General features: G+C 43.8%; 1 protein-coding gene and 1 pseudogene across 2 annotated transcripts in view; both read right to left on the reverse strand.

The window, feature by feature from the left end:
- The window catches only part of MYO10 (myosin X), a 272,693-nt gene that overhangs the window by 165,078 nt on the left and 87,408 nt on the right, over positions 1-20,207 (reverse strand). The gene's annotated exons all lie outside the window — the stretch shown is intronic.
- Positions 46-9,551, reverse strand: LOC135274747 (NADH dehydrogenase [ubiquinone] 1 beta subcomplex subunit 1-like; annotated as a pseudogene).

Here is a 20,207-nt window from a genome sequence, read left to right on the forward strand (position 1 = left end):
GGTCTCTGTCAACTAGGCTGGAGTGCAGTGGTGTGATCTCTGCTCACCACAACCTGACTCCCAGGCTCAAGCAATTCTCGTGCCTCAGCCTTCGGAGTAGCTGGGATTACAGGCAACCGCCACCACGCCCAGCTAATTTTTGTATTTTTTTTTCAATGATGACACATTTTATTTCTCTCAGAACTTTCAAATGTGAACATTGTATGCATCAGCCAGTCTTTACTTCCAGGTATATTCTTCATTGGGTCGCAATTCCCTTTTATATAACATAATCTTGTTCCGGAAGGCAGTTAGCTTTTCATCATTCTTTCTGTCAAAATAACATCCAAGGACAAATCCCACAGGGACAAGAACATGAACCCAGTAGCACAATCTGAAGTAAGTTCACTATGATTGCTGCAGGTCCAGTGGCAACAGCGACCGGAGACCAAGGGCAATGGAGACTCATTTTTGTATTTTTAGTAAAGACAGAGTTTGGTCATGTTGGCCAGGGTGGTCTCAAACTCCAGCCTCAGGCGATCTGCCCACCTTGGCCTCCTAAAGTGCTGGGATTATAGGTGTGAGCCACCTCGCCTGGCCCAAAACTTTTCATAAAACATAAAAACATCTTTCAAAGACAACCAAAGAAATAAAAACATTGAATAGAGGTAAACCAAAATCAGCATGACAGTATTACGTCATATCATATTGATGCGTTTTTGTTTGGCCCAAGTCAAGGAGGAGGAGGAGGATTTCTAGGAATTGGAGTCTGCTTACATTTTTGAGATTTTCTAATTGAACTTCCTTAATTATGGCCAAACCACATGGTCCACACTATCTCTGTTTCTGAGAATATTCCTTTGCTCCTTCCTGGTTCGGGATCCCGCACCTCTTCCCACTTCTGGGCCACTATCTTCCTGCTACTCTTCTCCTGGGGTCTCAGCTCAAATGTTTTCTTCGCGGAAGACGCCAATGGTCTTGCCCAGAGGCACCCCTGCCACCCTCCTCCTTACTCTATCACGTGTGCATCCTCATTGCTCCTTATGACGCATTCTAATCACTTCTCCACTATGCTGTTTAAAAGCCATCACACCCCAACCCCAGAACCTTTTGGTCAGGATCTTTCACACTTCTGACCACAACCCACAGTGATAAATATGTTTTTCCCTGTGAACTACTGTTAGTTTAACAGCAGTTTCCTAACACAACACTTAGCATCACAATGTTTGAGGCCTCCACATATTCTATACCCTATTTTCTTTCTTTTTTCTTTTCTTTTTTTTTTTTTTTGAGACAGTCTCGCACTGGTACCCAGGCTGGAGAGCAACAGTGCTATCTCTGCCCACCACAACCTCTACCTCCTGGGTTCAAGCGATTCTCCTGCCTCAGCCTCCCAAGTAGCTGGGATTACAGGCATGTGCCACCAATCCTGGCTAACTTTTGTATTTTTAGTAGAGACTGGGTTTCACCATGTTGGCAGGCTGGTCTTGAACTCCTGACCTCATGATCCTCCCATCTCAGCCTACCAAAGTGCTGGGACTACAGGCATGAGCGGCCGCGCCCGGCTATTTCATTTCTTTTAAATGTCAGCTATGACCCTCTCAGTTGACTTCACACCTCACTACTCCAAGGACAGGAGCCATGCCCATCTTGTCCCCAGTGCCCAGCCCTGACAGACTCAACAAATATTGAAGGAATGGTCCTGCCCTCAAAATGGGTATAATATATATAGAAAGGCAGAGTGGACAGCCAGATGCAGTGGCATATGCCTGCAATCCTAGCTATTTGGGAGGCTGAGGCATAAGAATCACTTGAACCCAGAAGGCAGAGGTTGCAGTGAGCTGAGATCACACCATTGCACTGCAGCCTGGACAATACAGTGAGACCCTGTTTCAAAAAACAAAACCAGGCCAGGCACAGTGGCTCACACCTGTAATCCCAACACTTTGGGAGTCCAAGGCGGGCAGATCACTTGAGGTCAGGAGTTTGAGACCAGCCTGACCAACATGGTGAAACTCTGTCTCTACTAAAAATATAAAAATTAGCCAGACATGGTGTCAGGTGCCTGTAATCCCAGCTACTCGGGAGGCTGAAGCACGAGAATTGCCTGAACCCAGGAGGCAGAGGTTGCAGTGAGCTGAGGTTGTAGTGAGCAGAGATTTCACCACTGCCTGGGTGACAGCGAGACTCAGCCTCAAAAATAAATAAATAATTAAAAAAAAAAAGAATTGAATAAGAGGCAAACATGATTTCACCACTCCAGCCTGGGTGATAGAGCGAGACTCAGTCTCAAAAATAAAATTAACAAATAAAACAAAAAAACAAAAAAAGAGTGGAATAAGAGGCAAACATGGCCTTAGGATCATCTCTAGCTGGACTAACTCTCCTAGATCTATGCCACCTATAACTTAGGGACAACAAACAAGATTTTCATTTATTTGGCCCACTACTTTCTCCAACTGTAAAATAAGGACGGTGGTCAGAGACAACTCATAAAATTACCATGAAAACTAAGGAAAATGATGTAAGTAAAAGTCACAGAGACTGGCATACAATGAGAACACGATAAAAGGCAGCAGTTCCTGGCCGGGCGCTGTGGCTCATGCCTGTATCCCAGCACTCTGGGAGGCCGAGGCAGGTGGATCACGAGGTCAAGAGATCGAGACCATTCTGGCCAACACGGTGAAAACCTGTCTCTACTAAAAATACAAATATGAGCTGGGTGTGGTGGCATGCGCCTGTAGTCCAAGCTACTCAGGAGGCAGAGGCAGAAGAATTGCTTGAACCTGGGAGGTGGTGGTTGCAGTGAGCCAAGATAGCACCACTGCACCCCAGCCTGGCGACAGAGCGAAGACTCCGTCTCAAAAAAAGTAGTAGTTTCTATCAGGAGAACAGAATACAAGGAACAATATAGAACATTCTATGAGGAAAAAAGCAAGAATCTGGCAGGAGGAGCCCAGGCGCTGAGGATGAGAGCGAGCACACTCTCCAGAACACCTGCTGTGCGGGGGAGGGAACAGGCAAAGGGAGGCTGTGCGTGACTTCTCCATGTTTTATGACAACCTTACCCTATAAGCTCTCTGATCAAAAGCCATTCGTCATAGCACTCTCTTCTCCTATTTTAAACCCTTTGCATGCATTTAATCCCTTTGCTGGCCTTGTTTAGATTTTTCTTGGAATTCCATGTTGTTTCTGGGGATGTTTCTCTTATTTTCCCTCTTTCATTTATTGGCTCTTTAATTCATGAATTAAAGTAATGATCAATGACAAACGCTGTTAATACATCTGCCTCCTGACATGTGGCTGAAATGAGCAATCACGTAAACAAAAGAGAGCTTATGTTTAGCTTCACTGCCTCTGTGCTTTCAAAGACTGTGTATATGCTCTCAAGCTCCACGACTGACTATTTTGTACTGAGTAATGTATACTTTTATGATGTTCCTTTGCAAGCAAAAAGAGTCTAAGAAGAAAATACAACTCATCTCACTGAAAGTCTGCCTTGTCCTGTTGTTTTTGCTGCCACCTCACAAGACTGGAGAAAGTATTTGGTGCCTGAAAACATCAAGTACCCTAGAAAGTTACATTGGAATCTAATCAAAAGCAAATTTATACGCGTCTACTCTGCTAGTGTGCAGGGGGAAAAAATGGCACCAGTGCCCTGTTTTCAGCTCAAACTTGTCAGAGATTTGGCACCCTAATTACTATGGCCTAGGGGTTAGCATTTTTTTTTTTTTTTTTTTTTTTGAGACGGAATCTCACTGTCATCCAGACTGGAATGCAGTGGCACAGTCTCTACTCACTGCAACCTCCTCCACCTCCTGGGTTCAAGCAATTCTCCTGGCTTAGCCTCCTGAATAGCTGGGATTACAGGCATGCACTGCCATGCCTGGGTAAGTTTTGTATTTTTAGTAGAGACAGGGTTTTGCCATGATGGCCAGGCTGGTCTCAAACTCCCGTAACTCAAGTGATCCACCTGCCTCGGCCTCCCAAAGTGCTGGGATTATAAGAGTGAGTCACTGCGCCTGGCCAGTGTTATCTTTATATACATAACTGTTCTGCTACTTTGTTAGATAACTAAGTATAGATAACACAAAGATTGTTATTTTCTTTTTTCAAAGACTCAAACTAGTTTGTGAAATTAAGTTGTTTTTGTCATCAGGTTTTCAATGCCCAGTGTATCCTTTGGATGCCAAAACAAAATAAGAGGGCCAAGCAGAGGGTTTATTAAGTGCCAGCTGCATGCATCAGACGTTGCTAATGTTACCTCATTTGGTCCTCAGAAGGGGAGGTAATACTGATGCTCATTTTTAAAAGGATGAATTCATAGAAGGCCGGAGAAGTTAAGAAACTTATCCAACAGCACACAGCACAAGGAGAGTTCAATTTCTTGGTATCATGGGGAAGTATGCGTGGTAGAGTCAGACCTTACAGGGTCACCTGTTCAGAGATGACCTTTTGAATTCCAGCTCTGCCACTTGCTTACTGGCTATGAGTCCCTGGGCACAATCCTCAGCCTGAATTGACTTTCGAATGTATATCGTGAAGGCATTACTATCTGCGGCGGAGATGCTGAGGCTTAGACTGGTGAGGGAGCACACACCTCACCCCTGCCTGGCCCTAACCAGTTAGTTACTAACTATTGCTACTATTCCAGTTAGTCCTCCACTTTGGTGTGATGACATCATGAAGATGAGGGCAAAGAGATAGCTGAGGGTGAACACGCTGGGAATGGAGTCAAAATCAAAGAATGTGTAACCCCAGCACTTTGGGAAACCGAGGTCAGCATTTTGGATCACCTGAGGTCAGGTGTTCCAGACCAGCCTGGCCAACACGGTGAAAACCCCATCTCTACTAAAAATATGAAATTAGCCAAGTGTGGTGGCAGATGCCTGTAATCTCAGCTACTCGGGAGGCTGAGGCAGGAGAATCACTTGAACCTGAGAGGCAGAGGCTGCGGTGAGCCAAGATTGCACCATTGTACTCCAGCCTGGGCAACAAGAGCGAAACTCCGTCTCAAAAAAGAAAAAAAAAAAGAATAAATCTCACTGCAAGATGCAATTCAACAGAAATTCCACAGGAAAGCAATCTTCTGAATCCTCTCTAGGTGCGATCACCACAAACACGCTGTCCCCAAAACAGAAGGTTTCTTCCTGCTGTCACTTATACGAATAGCGCACCCCCAAAAGTATCAGGGATGGTGTGCACGACATCATAAAGCCGCCAGCAGACCAGTCACTGAGCGGTAAATCCTAACCATCTAGCTCAAACCCTTCTGAGACTACTGCAGGGCTGACAGGCCAACAGGATGCGTCCGAGAAGTCAAACACCCAGGGGCTAGTGTGCCAGCTGCACATCTGCCAGTAGAGATGCTAGGATCACAGGTGTTCCCCACAGGTGTTCCTGGCTTTATAGGTGTTTTTAATACTTTTCTATGACTGTTTTTCTATTTTCCAAAGCTTGTATACACTTCTATGGTTAAAAATGAAATCAGTCCAATTAAAATCGCTATCAATGAACGTATCTGGATAAATATAAGAGGTTTAATAAATTTTCATAAAATGAGCATTGTAGAACAGCTTTCAAAAAAAACAACAAAGACAAAACAAAAAAAAATCTACCCCAGGAGTCACCAGTTCTTAGAAGAAAAAAAGGGCTTCTTCTCTAATCCACTTTTTTTTTTTTTTTTTTTTTTTTTTAACGGAGTCTTGTTCTGTCACCAGGCTGGAGTGCAATGGCGCAATCTTATCTCTCTGCAACCTCCGCCTCCTGGGTCCAAGTGATTCTCCTGCCTCAGCCTCCTGAGTAGCTGGGACTACAGGCGCATGCCACCACACCCAGGTAATTTTTGTATTTTTAGTAGAGACAGGGTTTTACCATGATCTCGATCTCATGACCTTGTGATCTACCTGCTTCGGAGAAAACACAGTATTCAGAAGATAACAAGACACAACTGCTCAGCATATGAAATAATTATCTCCTCACACTTTTCCTGTCCACCAACCCCACCCCCACTGCCAAGGAAGTCTGTAGAAATATCGGGAAAACACTATTTGAATTAATGGAAGGCTTAGGGAAAGGCAGAAGGCCAGAAAGAAGAAAAATTTTTAAAAAGTAGGTTACGAATTAAAGAGGGCAAAGGTCTTTAAAAAAACGCTTTTGATAACAAAAAAATTAAAACCATACTCTGAGATAGTTTTTCCAGTATGTGGATTGTGATCAAAATAAGGTCATTTGTTCCCCCCTACTCCTCCCAAATGTGTCAACAAGAAATTGCTGTTTCTTTGTAAATGGCTATGAAAGCAAAGGATGTAAAAGCCCAGCACATTTTGTACTGGAAATCTGGTCTGAATATCTAAGAGCCAGAAGATCTGAGGGTCAGGGAAACTGATGGGAATCAGGTTGAAACCTCCTAAGCGCAAAGGTCAGGAGAGAGAGGGGCATGCTTTTGTCAGCGTCCTCATCCCTGCCTAACTTCTCATCCCTCTCCCAAAAGGAACGTTTGGAGATGCTTTCTTTCCGGTAATATCCTTATAGCCTTATCTCTTCAAATTTGCATTTTAGAAAGCCATAGAATCAAAACACAGTGGAAGGACAAAGGGGCTCTGGCACTCTTTCACTAGATACCAAATAGCCACTATTCCTATGACAGAACAGCTCCTCCTCCACTGTTACAGACAAAATACTAACAATGTAACTCCTATCCCTGCTTTCATTATGACACACCTCCAGTGGTTTGCATCGTCATCTATCAACCCCACCTCATTGTCTGTATTCCAAGGTCAAAGATAATGAAGAAGGCAACACCAAAAACTCAATGACTACACATGTGCCCAATGGGCAGATGGAAATGGATAAAAATGTGATGAGGAACAGGCACCGAGTGGTATATAGCCCCCACCTTGTGGACAGCTGCAAACTGGGAAAAGCTGCATCACACTCAAAGCAGTCATGTCCTTCAGAGACTTAGGGATTTGTATTGGGACTTTGTAAAACTTAAAATTGTTCTCTGCTCTCTTGATAGTTATATTTATGCCTTTAAAAAGTATATGAGTTAATTCATAGCTGGTAAGAATGTAAAACAGTGCAGATGCTTTGAAGGGCTAAAGACAGTTACCATATGATCCAGCAATTCCACTCCTAGACATATACCCAAGAAACAGAAAAACGTATGTCCACACAAAAAAGCTACCGTGAATGTTCATACCAGCATTTTTCCTATTAGCCACAAGTGGAAACAACCCAAATGTTCATCAACAGATGAACGGGTAAACATAATGTGGTATAACTACATAATGGAATATTACTTGGCAATAAAAATGATGTACTGATGAACCTTGTAAATGTGCTAAGTGAAAGAGTTCAGACACAATAGGCTAAATATTATTATACGTTTCCATTTATGTAACATGCCCAGAATAAGCAAATTCAAAGAGACAGAAATTAGATTCATGGTTGCCAGGGGTTAGGAGGAGGGTTACAGGAATTGGCTGCTAGTGGGTATAGGGTATTCTTTTGGGGTGATGAAAATGCTCTAAGATTGAGGGTGGTAATGATGGCACAACTCTGTTAACATACTAAAAAAGTTGCTGAATGGTACATTTTGGGTAAATTCTATGGTGTGTGGGTTACATCTCAATAAAGCTGTTATTTTTTTTTAAATACACATGAGTTAGGCACTTAGCACAGAACCCAACGAATGCAAGGCGTTTGATATATGCCGGTATCTTTCCCTCATTGGCAAACTGTGCCCACCTCAAATACAGGCATACCTTGTTTAATTCACAGACACCGCATGTTCTCACAAATCAAGGGTCTGTGGCAACCCTGCGCGAGTCTACTGCTGCTGTTTTTCCAACAGCAAGTGCTCACTGTACATCTGTGTCACGTGTTGGTAATTCTCACAATAATTCAAACTTTTGCATTCTTATTAGATTTGATCTTTGATGCTCTTACTGTAATTGTTTAGGGGCACCACAAGCCACGCCGATCCAAGACAATGAGTCTAATTGATGTTGTGTGTGTTCTGAATGCTCCACCAACCAGCTATTCCCATATCTCTCCCAATCCTTGGTCCTCCATATCCTTGGAGACACAACAATATTGATAATGGGCCAATTAATAACCCCACGATGCCTCTGATGTTTAAGTAAAAGGAATAGTCATACATCTCTCACTTTAAATCAAAAGCTACAAATGATGCAGCTGCGTGAGGAAGGCATGGTCACAGCAAAGGCGAGCTGGAAGCCGGGCCTCCTGAGCCAAACGGCCAAGTTGCAAAGGTAAAATCTTGAAGGTAAATTTCTTGAAGGAAATTAAAAATACTACTGCAGTGAGCACATGAAGGAAAAGAAGGTAAACCAGTCTTGCTGCTGATACGGAAAAAGTCTGAGTGGTCTGGATAGATGATCAAACCAGCCACAACATTCCCCTAAGCCAAAGCCTCATCCAGAGCAGGCCCTCACTCTCTTCAATTCTATCAAGGCTGAGAAGTCAGGAAGCTGCAGAAGAAAAGTCTGAAGGCAGCAGAGATTAGTTTATGAGATTTAAGAAAATAAGCCATCTCCACAACACAAAAGAGCAAAGGGAGGCCGGGTTCAGTGGCTCACACCTGTAATCCCAGTACTTTGGGAGGCCGAGGTGGGCAGATCACGAGGTCAAGAGATCAAGACCATCCTGGCCAACATAGTGAAACCCCATCTTTTACTAAGAATACAAGAATTAGCTGGGCGTGGTGGCGCATGCCTAGTCCCAGCTACTCAGGAGCCTGACGCAGATGAATCGCCTGAACCTAGAAGGCGGAGGTTGCAGTGACCTGAGAGCGTGTCAGTACACTCCAGCCCAGGCGACAGAGCGAGACTCCGTCTCAAGAAAAAAAAAAAAAAAAAGAAACAGCACATACTGATGAAGAAGCTGCAGCAAGTTATCTAGAAGATCAAAACAAGATCTTAATGAAGGTGGCTACACTAAAAAGATTTTCGGTGTGGACAAAACAGCCTTCTGAGAGAGACAGAGAGAGAGAGAGAGAGAGAGAATTAGAAAAGTTCCTTTTTAAAGTTCCTTTCTTGTTAAAGAATAAGTGTGCTAATAACTTTGTTAAGCCCTATCCTATGTCGCTGTTAAACATGACAAGCTTACAGGCACGTAGTACTATGTCCTTGTACTTTAACCAAGATCTCTGTGCTGGACGTGCTCACAGGCATGTACCAGCTCTCCACTGCTTTTACCTGTTTAGAAAAGTTTTAAATTATTAGCCAATAGTTTAAATTGTAAGGTCTGGCTCCAGCCAACAGAGATCAGAACACAGCAGTAAGGAAGACCCAAATGCATAGGGACAAATTTGTGTGTTTTCCTTTACTTGTTGTACTCTCGTGGCAAGATGGCTAGTAAAGGTACCCTTCCTGGAGTCCAGGATGTAAAAATTGCATTGCTAAAAGATCCTCTGTCTCAGTGCTGATTTTTCTTTGCAGCACGGTACATCTATTTCCATCAGAGAGAGAGAGAGAGAGACAGAGAGAGAGAGAGAAACCGAAGAGCTTAAGCATACCTGTCCTGTGAAATCCTTTGCATGACATGTCACTAGTAAAACATGATCCTTTCCATTCTCAGAAGCCCTTGTGGAAAATACTGTAGTCCTGGCACTTATGACTACCAGAAACAGATTGCAACAGGCGCCCTGTCCACCAAACCAAACACATGAGTACACATGTGTCTTCACAGTGGGTGTTATAATTGTCAAGAAAACACAACAAAAAAATAGCCTGCAAGCCCATATTTAAAATGACTAGTTCCTACAAATAAAGTTAAAACCAATACACAGAATAAAAAAGAGATCCAACATAGGGGAGTTATCTTTGTTTAAAAGATTTTTAAAGGCCAGCTGTGGTGGCTCACACCTGTAATCCCAGCACTTTGGGAGGCCGAGGCGGGCGGATCATGAGGTTAGGAGATTGAGACCATCCTGGCCATGGTGAAACCTCGTCTCTACTAAAATACAAAAAATTAGCCAGGTGTGGTGGCACACGCCTGCAGTCCCAGCTACTCAGGGGGCTGAGGCAGGGGAATCGCTTGAATCTGGGAGACGGAGGTTGCAGTGAGCAGAGATCCTGCCACTGCACTCCAGTCTGGCGAAAGAGCAAGACTTCGTTTCAAAAAAAAAAAAAAAGTTTTTTTAAAAGAGATTTCGAATGTTTAGAAGCTGTTTACATAACCCTGAAGAGAGATTCAGAAACAGTTATCATTCAGAAACAATGCACATTTTCAAAGGAATCCATTTAGAAGTGATTCAGGTCTTTTCATGGTGTGTTAGAAGAACTGAGATATTAAGGGCAATTATTTTGTGAAGTGATCTACACTGCTTAAAATTTCTACAAAAGGTCAGAACTTATTACTAAAAATGCAAACAACTGTGTGAAGCAGGCTAAAACCCCAATAGTCAGAAGGATTTTCCAGATTTTTAGAAAAATGGCTTAAAATGTCTTTAAGTTAATCCTGACACCAAAATTTATCTCTTCGAATTTAATACCCTTTTTATTATGCATGAGCAAGCATGAAATGGCAAAGCTGGAGATTAATGTTCATTTGAAAACTTTAAATTTTTACCATTTCTCTGAGAGAAGAAGACAGTTACGTTCCATGAGTGCCACAGACCATCACAACGTGGCAGCCTTTGTGGTCTGAGACACTAATAACTAATTCAGGCTCTCCTTCAACAAAACAGAGTTCTATTTAAACTTTTAACAATGGAAGCTGACTTGTTTGCAAACTGTTTTTCATTAATAGGTTTTTTCGTAAGTGTGTCTAATAATAAAGCTCATGATCTCTTTGTCCTGGCTTCATTATTTGGGACTCTGGAGGGCTCGAGAGCTTAGAGTTTTTCTGAACATATTAGCTTATGCTCCAAACACCCAGGCACAGCCATAATATTTCCTGCTGAGATTAACAATACCTGATAAGTAAAGAAAGAGGACTCAATCACAGAAGGCATGATACTCGACTCCGGGGTGGGGGTTTTGGGAGGCTGGAGGCAGTTCTACCTAACAGGCAGAAAAGCAGGTGGCACAGATATTCTTGGTTTCATGATATAAAGTAAAACTTTAGAAAGTAGCATCTTATTAAGACCATCTTGGCCAACATGGTGAAACCCCGTTTCTACTAAAAATACAAAAAAATACAAAAATTAGCTGGGCATGGTGGCACGCGCCTGTAGTCCCAGCTACTCAGGAGGCTGAGACAGGAGAATAGCTTGAACCTGGGAGGTGTCAGTGGCAGTGAGCTGAGATCACACCATTGTATTCCAGCCTGGGCGACAGAGCAAGACTCCATCTCAAAAAAAAAAAAGAAAAAGGTAGCATCTTATAGAACCCTTCATACATAGAAGCACATTTAGATTATGTGTCCCCAGACCTGTCAGAGTTTAGCTATGTGTAATTTCTGACTCTGGTGATGGGGGTAGAAGTCGTATGCTTGCCTGCCTTTTGCTAAAAGCTCCTCTGTTTAAAATGTATTGATTCCAGCCCGGCACTATGCGAGAAGCTACACAAAGAGAGACAAAGGAGAAGAGGTACTGAGAGCCAGTCAAGGAAAAGAGCAGAAGGAGAAACTGATCTCCAAAAGTGTCTTTAGAAGATGCTGCAATCAAAGTGCAGGGGCTCCAGGCAGAGGGAACCTAGCTCAGCCAGGGAAGTCATCTCCTCGCCAGCCCTGGGCTTCAGCAGCAGCCTCATCACTACGAGATGTGGCCTGACACGTCATACTTCTTCTCAGAAACCTCCTTTTCTGTCTTCCTGATCTGTCCAAAGGAGGTAAGAATACCTCCCCGTTCCCTGGCTCACAAAGCTGCTCTCGGCATCAAGACTCATGCCCGCCATCCCAGCACTTTGGAAGGCCGAGACGGGAGGATCGCTTGAGACCAAGAGTTTGACACCAGCTCAAGCAACACAGCAAAAAGCCCATTTCTTTAAAAAAAAAAATTATAAAAACTAACAGAGCATGGTGGCGCTTGACTATAGTCCCAGCTACTTGGGAGGCTGAGGTGGGTAGATTGCTTGAGCCTGGATTTTGAGGTTACAGCAAGCTCTGACTGCACCACAGCACTCCAGCCTGAATGACATAGTAAGACCCCGTCTCTACTAAAAAAAGAAAAGAGAGGAAAAAAAAGGAACTTGGAAATACAGGCTGCTGCCAAGGTAAGGTGCCTGTTCCTGCTGGACAGCCATTGGCTCAGTCACGAAACTGTCAGGACTCATTTCCTTGGAAACCCTGCTGTGGTTTCTGGTTCTGCTTCATTCCTCCTGTTCCCCTTGTATTCAGCCCCCAACCACACATTCACCAGCCCATTCCCTGCCAGGCCTCGCAGCCAGCTGAAACCACACCCAGCTAGCCCAGTCCAGCACTGACCTCCACACGTCACAGAAGCTTCCACATGCTCCAGCTTCAAGTATGCTCCAAGCCCCATTCTCCCCTTCTAATTTTCTATGGCAAGGACCTACTCTAATATTTTTGCAACTTGTATGTGTAAGCAAATGTCTATATACCCATATATGCATTCATATATACATACATACACACAAATAATTATGGCAATTCTTACCTGTATAACCTGGCAAATACCTCTGTTGTATCCAACAATCAGCAGTCTGGCAAGGTGATATTCTTATCCCAGTTTTATACAAACTGACACAAGAACAGAAAACCAAACACTGCATGTTTTCACTCATAGGCAGGTGATGAACAATGAGAACACTTGGACACAGGGAGGGGAACAACACTTATTGGGCTAGGTGTGGGGGTGGAGGGGAGGGACAGTGGGGCAGCGGGGAGGATGGGGAGGAATAACACCGGGAGAAATGCCTAATGTAGGTGATGGGGGCGGGGTGGGGGGATGTGGCATGTATGTACCTATGCAACAATCCCGCAGGATGCAGGATGTGCACATGTACCCCAGAGCCCAAAGTACAATAAAAATAACAAGAAGAAGAAGAAATGAGAACACTGAGGCCCATAGAGGCCAAGGTGGGCAGATCACCTGAGGTCAGGAGTTAAGAGACCAGCCTGGCCAAAATGGTGAAACCCTGTCTCTACTAAAAGTGCCGAAAAATAGCCAGGCGTAGTGGCAGGCGCCTGTAATCCCAGCACTCAGGAGGCTGAGAAAGGAGAACGCTTGAATCCGGCAGGCAGAGGTTGCAGTGAGCCGAGATCATGCCATTACACTCCAGCCTGGGCAACAAGAGGGAAATTCCATCTTCCAAAAAAAAAAAAAAAAAAAAAAAAAAGCCTGGAAGCGGTGGCTCACACCTGTAATCCCAGCACTTTGGGAGGCCGAGGCAGGAGGATCACAAGGTCGAGTTCGAAATCAGCCTGGCCAACATGGTGAAACCCCATCTCTACTAAAGATACAAAAAATTAGCTGGGCATGGTGGTGTGTGCCTGTAATCCCAGCTACTTGGGAGGCTGAGGTGGGAGGATCACTTGAACCCAGGAGGTGGAGGTTGCAGTGAGCCAAGATCGAGCCATGGCACTCCAGCCTGGGCTACAGGGCGAGACTCCATCTCAAAAAAAAAAAAAAAAATATCTTGCCCAGGGTCCCACAGTTAGTAAGCAGCAGGCACAGCTGGGAGTCTAGCATCCAACTGTTGGAACAGGTGAGCTACAGGGCGCTATCAGTGTGGTATAGCTTCCTATTTCAAAATATGTCTTATTTGCTTCCATAAGGTCCTGGACTCCCTTGCCTAACTTTCTATCAACACACACTCTTGACTGTCCATTGCTAAAAATCAAGTTAAAATGAAACAGTATTTTTAAATGGTGTTAAGTATTTGGACTTTAATAGAGCACATCAAATACACAGTGATGGGTAAATTACAGAGAGGTGAGGGGAGAGGGGAGAAGAAAGGAGGGGGGAGGGAGAAGGGGCAGCCGGAGGGGAGGGGAGGGGAGGGGAGGGGAGGGGAGGGGAGGGGAGGGGAGGAGAGGGGAGGAACTCCACACCAGCCTGAGCAACAAAGCCAGACTCTTGCCTCTTAAAAAAATTTAAAACTTAGCCGGTAATGGTGCACACCTAGGGTGCCAGCTACTCCAGAGGGTGAGGAAGGAGGATTATTTGAGCACAGCAGCTATGATGACAGCACTGTACTCCTGACTGGGTGACATAGTGAGACCTTGAATCTCAAAAAAAAAAAAGTCTATTAAAATGAAAATAATGGCAAGAGTTATTAAATGTCCTTACCTGATAAAATAAAAAATGAAACAACTCTGTTGGTCTCCTATAATTCCCAGATGCATAAATCCAAATGTCTGGGGGCCACTGAGCAACAGTGTCCTGGAGCTGAGGCATATCAAGTGCTCACAGGTCTTGGCAAACTTGTTTGCATGGGCTAGATATTGATTTTGTTTTCAAAGCGAAATGAAGCCAGACAGAAAGACAAGCCATTGGCAGACTAATGATAACACTCCCGTCTCTGAGTTCCATGAGACTAAACAGGATTTGGATGAAGTTTCCTGCCTGCCAAACTTTCTGCAACATTAAAAATCACGTTGAAGTCACTCAAGGATGACAGTCATTTCTGGGTGTGAGACAAAATGTTCCAGAATGGACCTGCTAAGTCTGTTTTCTTCCTCTTTCCCACACCCAAGCATAAAGGCTAACACCTGGCTCCACAAAGTCCACAATCATAAAAAGAAATTCTCCCAGATTTTGGTCATCCTGAGAGTGTTGGCTTCACGGATTAACTACCAAAGCCTATATTATCTTGATCCTTTGCTGTCCAAAATAGTTGAAACTGGTTGAAGAAAAGCTCTGAGGCCATAATTAGCATATTTGGTAGCAAAAGGTGGGGAAGATCATCATGACTGTGCAGGGACTGCCCTTGAGATGATGAGTCATAATACGTGACAAGTGCTAAGTATTTACAACTCCGGGCACATCCCTAGGCAGGCTCATACATTCTCTCCCTATTCTTCAACCCAGAAAGGTAAGTATTGCCATCAACATTTTGCTAATGTGAAAACAGGGCATTAAAAGTTATTTAAGGTCGGGCGCGGTGGCTCATGCCTGTAATCCCAGCACTTGGGAGGCTGAGGTGGGTGAATCATGAGGTCAGGAGTTCGAGACCAGTCTGGCCAATGTAGTGAAACCCCATCTCTGCTAAAAATACAAAAAATTAGCCGGGCGGGGTGGCAGGCGCCTATAATCCCAGCTACTCAGGAGGCTGAGGCAGGAGAATCACTTGAACCCGGGAGGCAGAGGTTGCATTGAGCCGAGATCGTGCCACTGCACTCCACCCCAGGTGACAGTGCAAGACTCCATCTCAAAAAAAAAAAAAAGTTATTTAAAGCTGGGCACAGTGGCTTACACATGTAATCCCAGCACTCTGGGAGGCCAAGGCAGACAGATTACCTGAGGTCAGGAGTTGTAGACCAGCCTGGCCAACATGGTGAAACTCCAGCTTTCCTAAAAATACAAAAATTAGCTGGGTGTGGTGGCGCACACCTGTAATCCCAGCTACACGGGAGGCTGAGGCACGAGAATCATTTGAACCCAGAAGACAAAGGTTGCAGTAAGCCTAGATTATGCTATTGCACTCTACCCTGGGCGACAGAGTGAGACTCTGTCTCCAAAAAAGAAAAAGTTATTTAAAAATCGCTGGCTAGGGCCAGGTGCAGTGGCTCACACCTGTTATTCCAGTCCTTTGGGAGGCTGAGGCGAGAGGATCGCTAGACCTCAGACACTGGAGATCAGTCTAGGCAACATGGCAAAATCCTATTTACAAAAAATACAAAAATTAGCCAGGCATGGTGGTGCATGCCTATAGTTCCAGCTTCTTGGGAGGCTGAGGTGGGAGGATCACTTGAGCCCAGGAGGTTGAAGCTACAGTGAGCCATGATTGTACCACTGCACTCCAGCCTGGATGACCGAGTGAGACCCTGTCTCAAAAAAAAAAAAAAAAAGAAAGAAAGAAATTGCTGGGCACTGTGGTGCACACCTGAAGTCCCAGCTACTGAGGAGGCTGAGGCAGGGGGATTGCTTAAGCCCAGGAGTTGGAGGCTGTAGTGCTTTATATCTGCACCTGTGAATAGCATTGCACTCCAGCCTGGGCAACACAGCAAGACTCTATCTCTAAAAAAATAATAAAGTTACTTTAAAATACTAAAACATTCAAATGGTACTCATATGCAAGTAATAGCCTCGAAAAAACAATGTAGATATTAACTGATTAACACTGGTAATAAGAACCCAAATAAAAACAGCAACCACAAAAAAGGAAGCATCATCTAGCCAGCAGTTCCCAAAGTGAATTAAGGTGAATGGCCCTTAATTTTATGAACAGCTTCTCTGGCAGTTTGGGAAGCATGATTAAGCAAAGAACTACACATTTCTTTTCTTTTTTTCTTTTTTTTTTTGAGAAGGAGTTTCGCTCTTGTCTCTCAGGTTGGAGTACAGTGGCACCATCTTGGCTCACTGTAACCTCCGCCTCCCAAGTTCAAGCAATTCTCCTGTCTCAGCCTCCTGAATAGCTGAGATTATAGGCATGAGTCACCAGGTTCAGCTAAATTTTGTTATTTTTAGTACAGACAGAGTTTCACCACATTGGCCATGCTGGTCTCGAACTCCTGACCTCAGGTGATCTGCCTGTTTTGGCCTCCCAAAGTGCTGTGCTGGGATTACAGGCATGAGCCACCATGCCTGGCTAAACACATTTCTTTACTGCAGAAAGTAAGATTAAATGCTGCTCTGATTTTCTAAAAATAATAATAATGATATTGCCTTTCTCAAACTTAATTTAATCCACCCCCCAGCACCCACTTCTCCACCTGGGGCTTGTGTTCCCTCAGAGAGTCTTTAGGAACAGTCACAGCTATGGCTGCCATTAGTAAACACTGGCGATACCTCCCAGCTATGGACGGACGGCAGAAGCGCTAGTCTCTGCCTGACAATTCAAGAGGCTAGTTTGTCTACAGCAGTACTATCAGCAACACTGCTGGTCTCGGTGGCTGTAACTGTAAACACTGCCTTGAGGTGTATGTAAGTCCTGACGGTAGAGACCATCTTCAGTTCTTCATAGCACCTGCGTAACTTGTAGGCACGTAAGTTTTTCCAACTACATTTGGAAATATAAATACTACTCAGGAAAGTTAAAGTAACAGCAACCAGGAAAACAGCAAATATTATTTATTTGAATTAATTATTACTTCTTCTTGAGACAGGGTTTCCCTTTGTTGCCCAAGCTGGAGTGCAGTGGCTCAATCATAGCTCACTCAAGCCTCGAACTCCCAGGCTCAAGGGATCCTCCTGAGTAGCTGGGACCACAGACATAAATTACAATGTCTGGCAATTAATTCGTTATTTTTAAAATACTTTTGCCCTTCCTGTTTGATAACTGAAAAATAGTTTCAGTCTATAATCTGCACATAACATACACTTGCTGATTTCTACAACCACATTTGCTATTAGAAAACAGTTGACGCCGGGTGCGGTGGCTCACGCCTGTAATCCCACCACTTTGGGAGGCCGAGGCGGGTGGATCACGAGGTCAAGAGATCGAGACCATCCTGGTCAACATGGTGAAACCCCATCTCTACTGAAAATACAAAAAATTAGCTGGGCATGGTGGCGCGTGCCTGTAATACCAGCTACTCAGGAGGCTGAGGCAGGAGAACTGCCTGAACCCAAGAGGCGGAGGTTGCAGTGAGCCGAGATCGTGCCATTGCACTCCAGCTTGGGTAACGAGCGAAACTCCGTCTCAAAAAAAAAAAACAGTTGAGATTTTATCACTCTCTCTTTTTTGGTATGATGGTTTTTCCACAGGTAATTGAAAATAAATTCAAAAGACGGCTTCCTGGCATATTCTTGAAAGTAGCAAAGTCACATAAGTCAGTTATGACTTCATGTGTACTAATGGTAGAGTATGTCTATGCCACCAGAACAAAGTTTGCAGCTATAAAAGCACAAGTTAGCAAAGAGAGGTAGAAGGGAATTAAGTGGATAGATCTAGAGATTCTTGTAAGATTTTGTGGTTCGGAGAACAAATGTCATTCCACATTTTCCCATGTCACGTTAATATGTTACCAATATATTTCAGGATCTGACATTCTTTTCTTGCATATGCTGAAATCAAATCCTCGCTGCCTGATTCAGATGTAATTTAAACACAGGGCCAATGAAACAGATTAACAACAAATTTGAAGAAACATCCAAACGGTGTTAAATTAATGTACTTATTTCAGAAGATACTTGTTCACAAAATACTTGAACTAGTAAACTCGGTTGTGCGGGAAACAAAAACCAATTTATTTTGTTCTTTCCCAACTTGGTTTGAAATCTTTCCAACATTTCAAAGCAGCTAAAATATCCGCCAACCCATACAAAAGAAATTAAGATGGCAGGCTACATACGTCTGCTTTGACCCAAAAACAAAAGCCGTTTTGCTCTGTCTTTAGAGCCAGCATAATAAAAGCACAAGAAGCCCAGATGGCTTAGATTTTCTTTACACAAAGTAACTGAGAGCACTGACATCTACACTATTTATTCAGCAAGTCTGATCCTAATGGCAACTTTAGACCTGAAATTTCTATAAGACAAAAAGGAATGCTTTTAGGCAAGTAAAAAATTAATGGGTCTACAATGATATCCTTCAGTGTATTCGTATTCGTCCACTGTGCCTGGAAATACTAGGGAAAATGTCTTCATCAAATGGCACTATCAATTCATTCTGCTATTCCTCATTTACACTGCCTTGACTTATTAAATCTGACATTCCAGCCTCCAGCTGCTTATTTATTTGTTTATTTATTTACTTATTTTGAGATGGAGTCTTGCTCTGTCGCCCAGGCTGGAATGCAGTGGCAGGATCTTGGCTCACTGCAACCTCCGCCTCCCAGGTTCAAGCTATTCTTCTGCCTCAGCCTTCCGAGCTGCTGGGACTACAGGCACGCACCACCATGCCCAGCTAATTTTTGTATTTTTGGTAGAGAGAGGGTTTCACCATATTGGTCAGGCCACGAAACAGTCTCTGGAAAATAGTCACAGCTATGGCTGACCTTGTGATCCGCCTGCCTGGGCCTCCCAAAGTGCTAGGATTACAGGCGTGAGCCACAGGGACTGGCCACTTATTTATTTTTTTAAAAGAATTTTAGAAAGAAAAATAAAACATATCCTCAGTTAAATAGCATATGACTCAAATGGATGTTGGCAGGAAGAAAAAGGAGGAAAAGACCATGTACAGGTGAGCTCAACCTACCATCAATTCTGATGCCTTAATGTGATTGCTCTAAAAAGTCTGGGGAAGGGAGCTGAGCTAGGTTTTTCCTGACGAGTAAAATGGTGTTTTTGTTTTTGGGGTTTTTTTTTTTTGACACAGAGTCTCACTCTGTCGCCCAGGCTGGAGTACAGAGGCATGATCTCAGCTCACAGCTATCTCCACTTCACAGGTTCAAGCACTTCTCCTGTCTCAGCCTCCGAAGTAGCTGGAACTACGGGTGCATGCCACCATGCCCGGCTAGTGTGTGTTTGTGTGTGTGTATTTATGTGTGTACTTATGTATTTATTTAACTAGAGACAGGGTTTTGCCATGTTGGCCAAGCTGCTCTCGAACTCCTGACCTCGGGCGATCCACCCACCTCGGCCTCCCAAAGTGCTGGGATTACAGGCTTGAGCCACCACACCTGGCCTCAAATGCCTTTTAACTAAAACAGTAGACAGCATAAGACTTCATTTCTACCATGGGGTCAATTACACATTTCTGAACTTGAAGTCCTTCAGGGAAAGAATGCAAAAGAAAACATTAAGTTCTGGAGACTTTGTTACTGTTCGCTCCCTGGATAATTTCACACTTTTTAAGAAAAAGTTACACTTAAACCCAGGGCAGTGGCCTTAGGAATCTCACCCCAGCTATGCTAGCTAGCTTCATTTTATAGTGGGAAGTAAGGTCGTCAGTACTGCCTGATCCTGGAATTGCTTCAGTATATGCAACAGAGAAGTAGCAACCAACAGATGTTTATAAATGATATTTTAAAGCTCAGAAACTTGGGTCACGTGTTTGTTATTAGGATCAAAATCAGATCAATCAAATGAAAATATCTTATGAGCTTGAGAGAACTGTATAAATTTAAGGCTCAGAAAGCACCGCCACACAGATCACACAGGTGATCTCATTTTAGTGCTCAGGCCGCAACATGAGCTCACTGTCCTTTTGGGACTGTTCAGATGTGCAAAACCTTCATCATGGTTTCAC

The sequence above is a fragment of the Aotus nancymaae genome, unplaced genomic scaffold, assembly GCF_030222135.1.
Source record: "Aotus nancymaae isolate 86718 unplaced genomic scaffold, 86718_ANA_hifiasm-v0.15.2.pri h1tg000014l, whole genome shotgun sequence".
Taxonomy (NCBI): Eukaryota; Metazoa; Chordata; class Mammalia; order Primates; family Aotidae; genus Aotus; species Aotus nancymaae.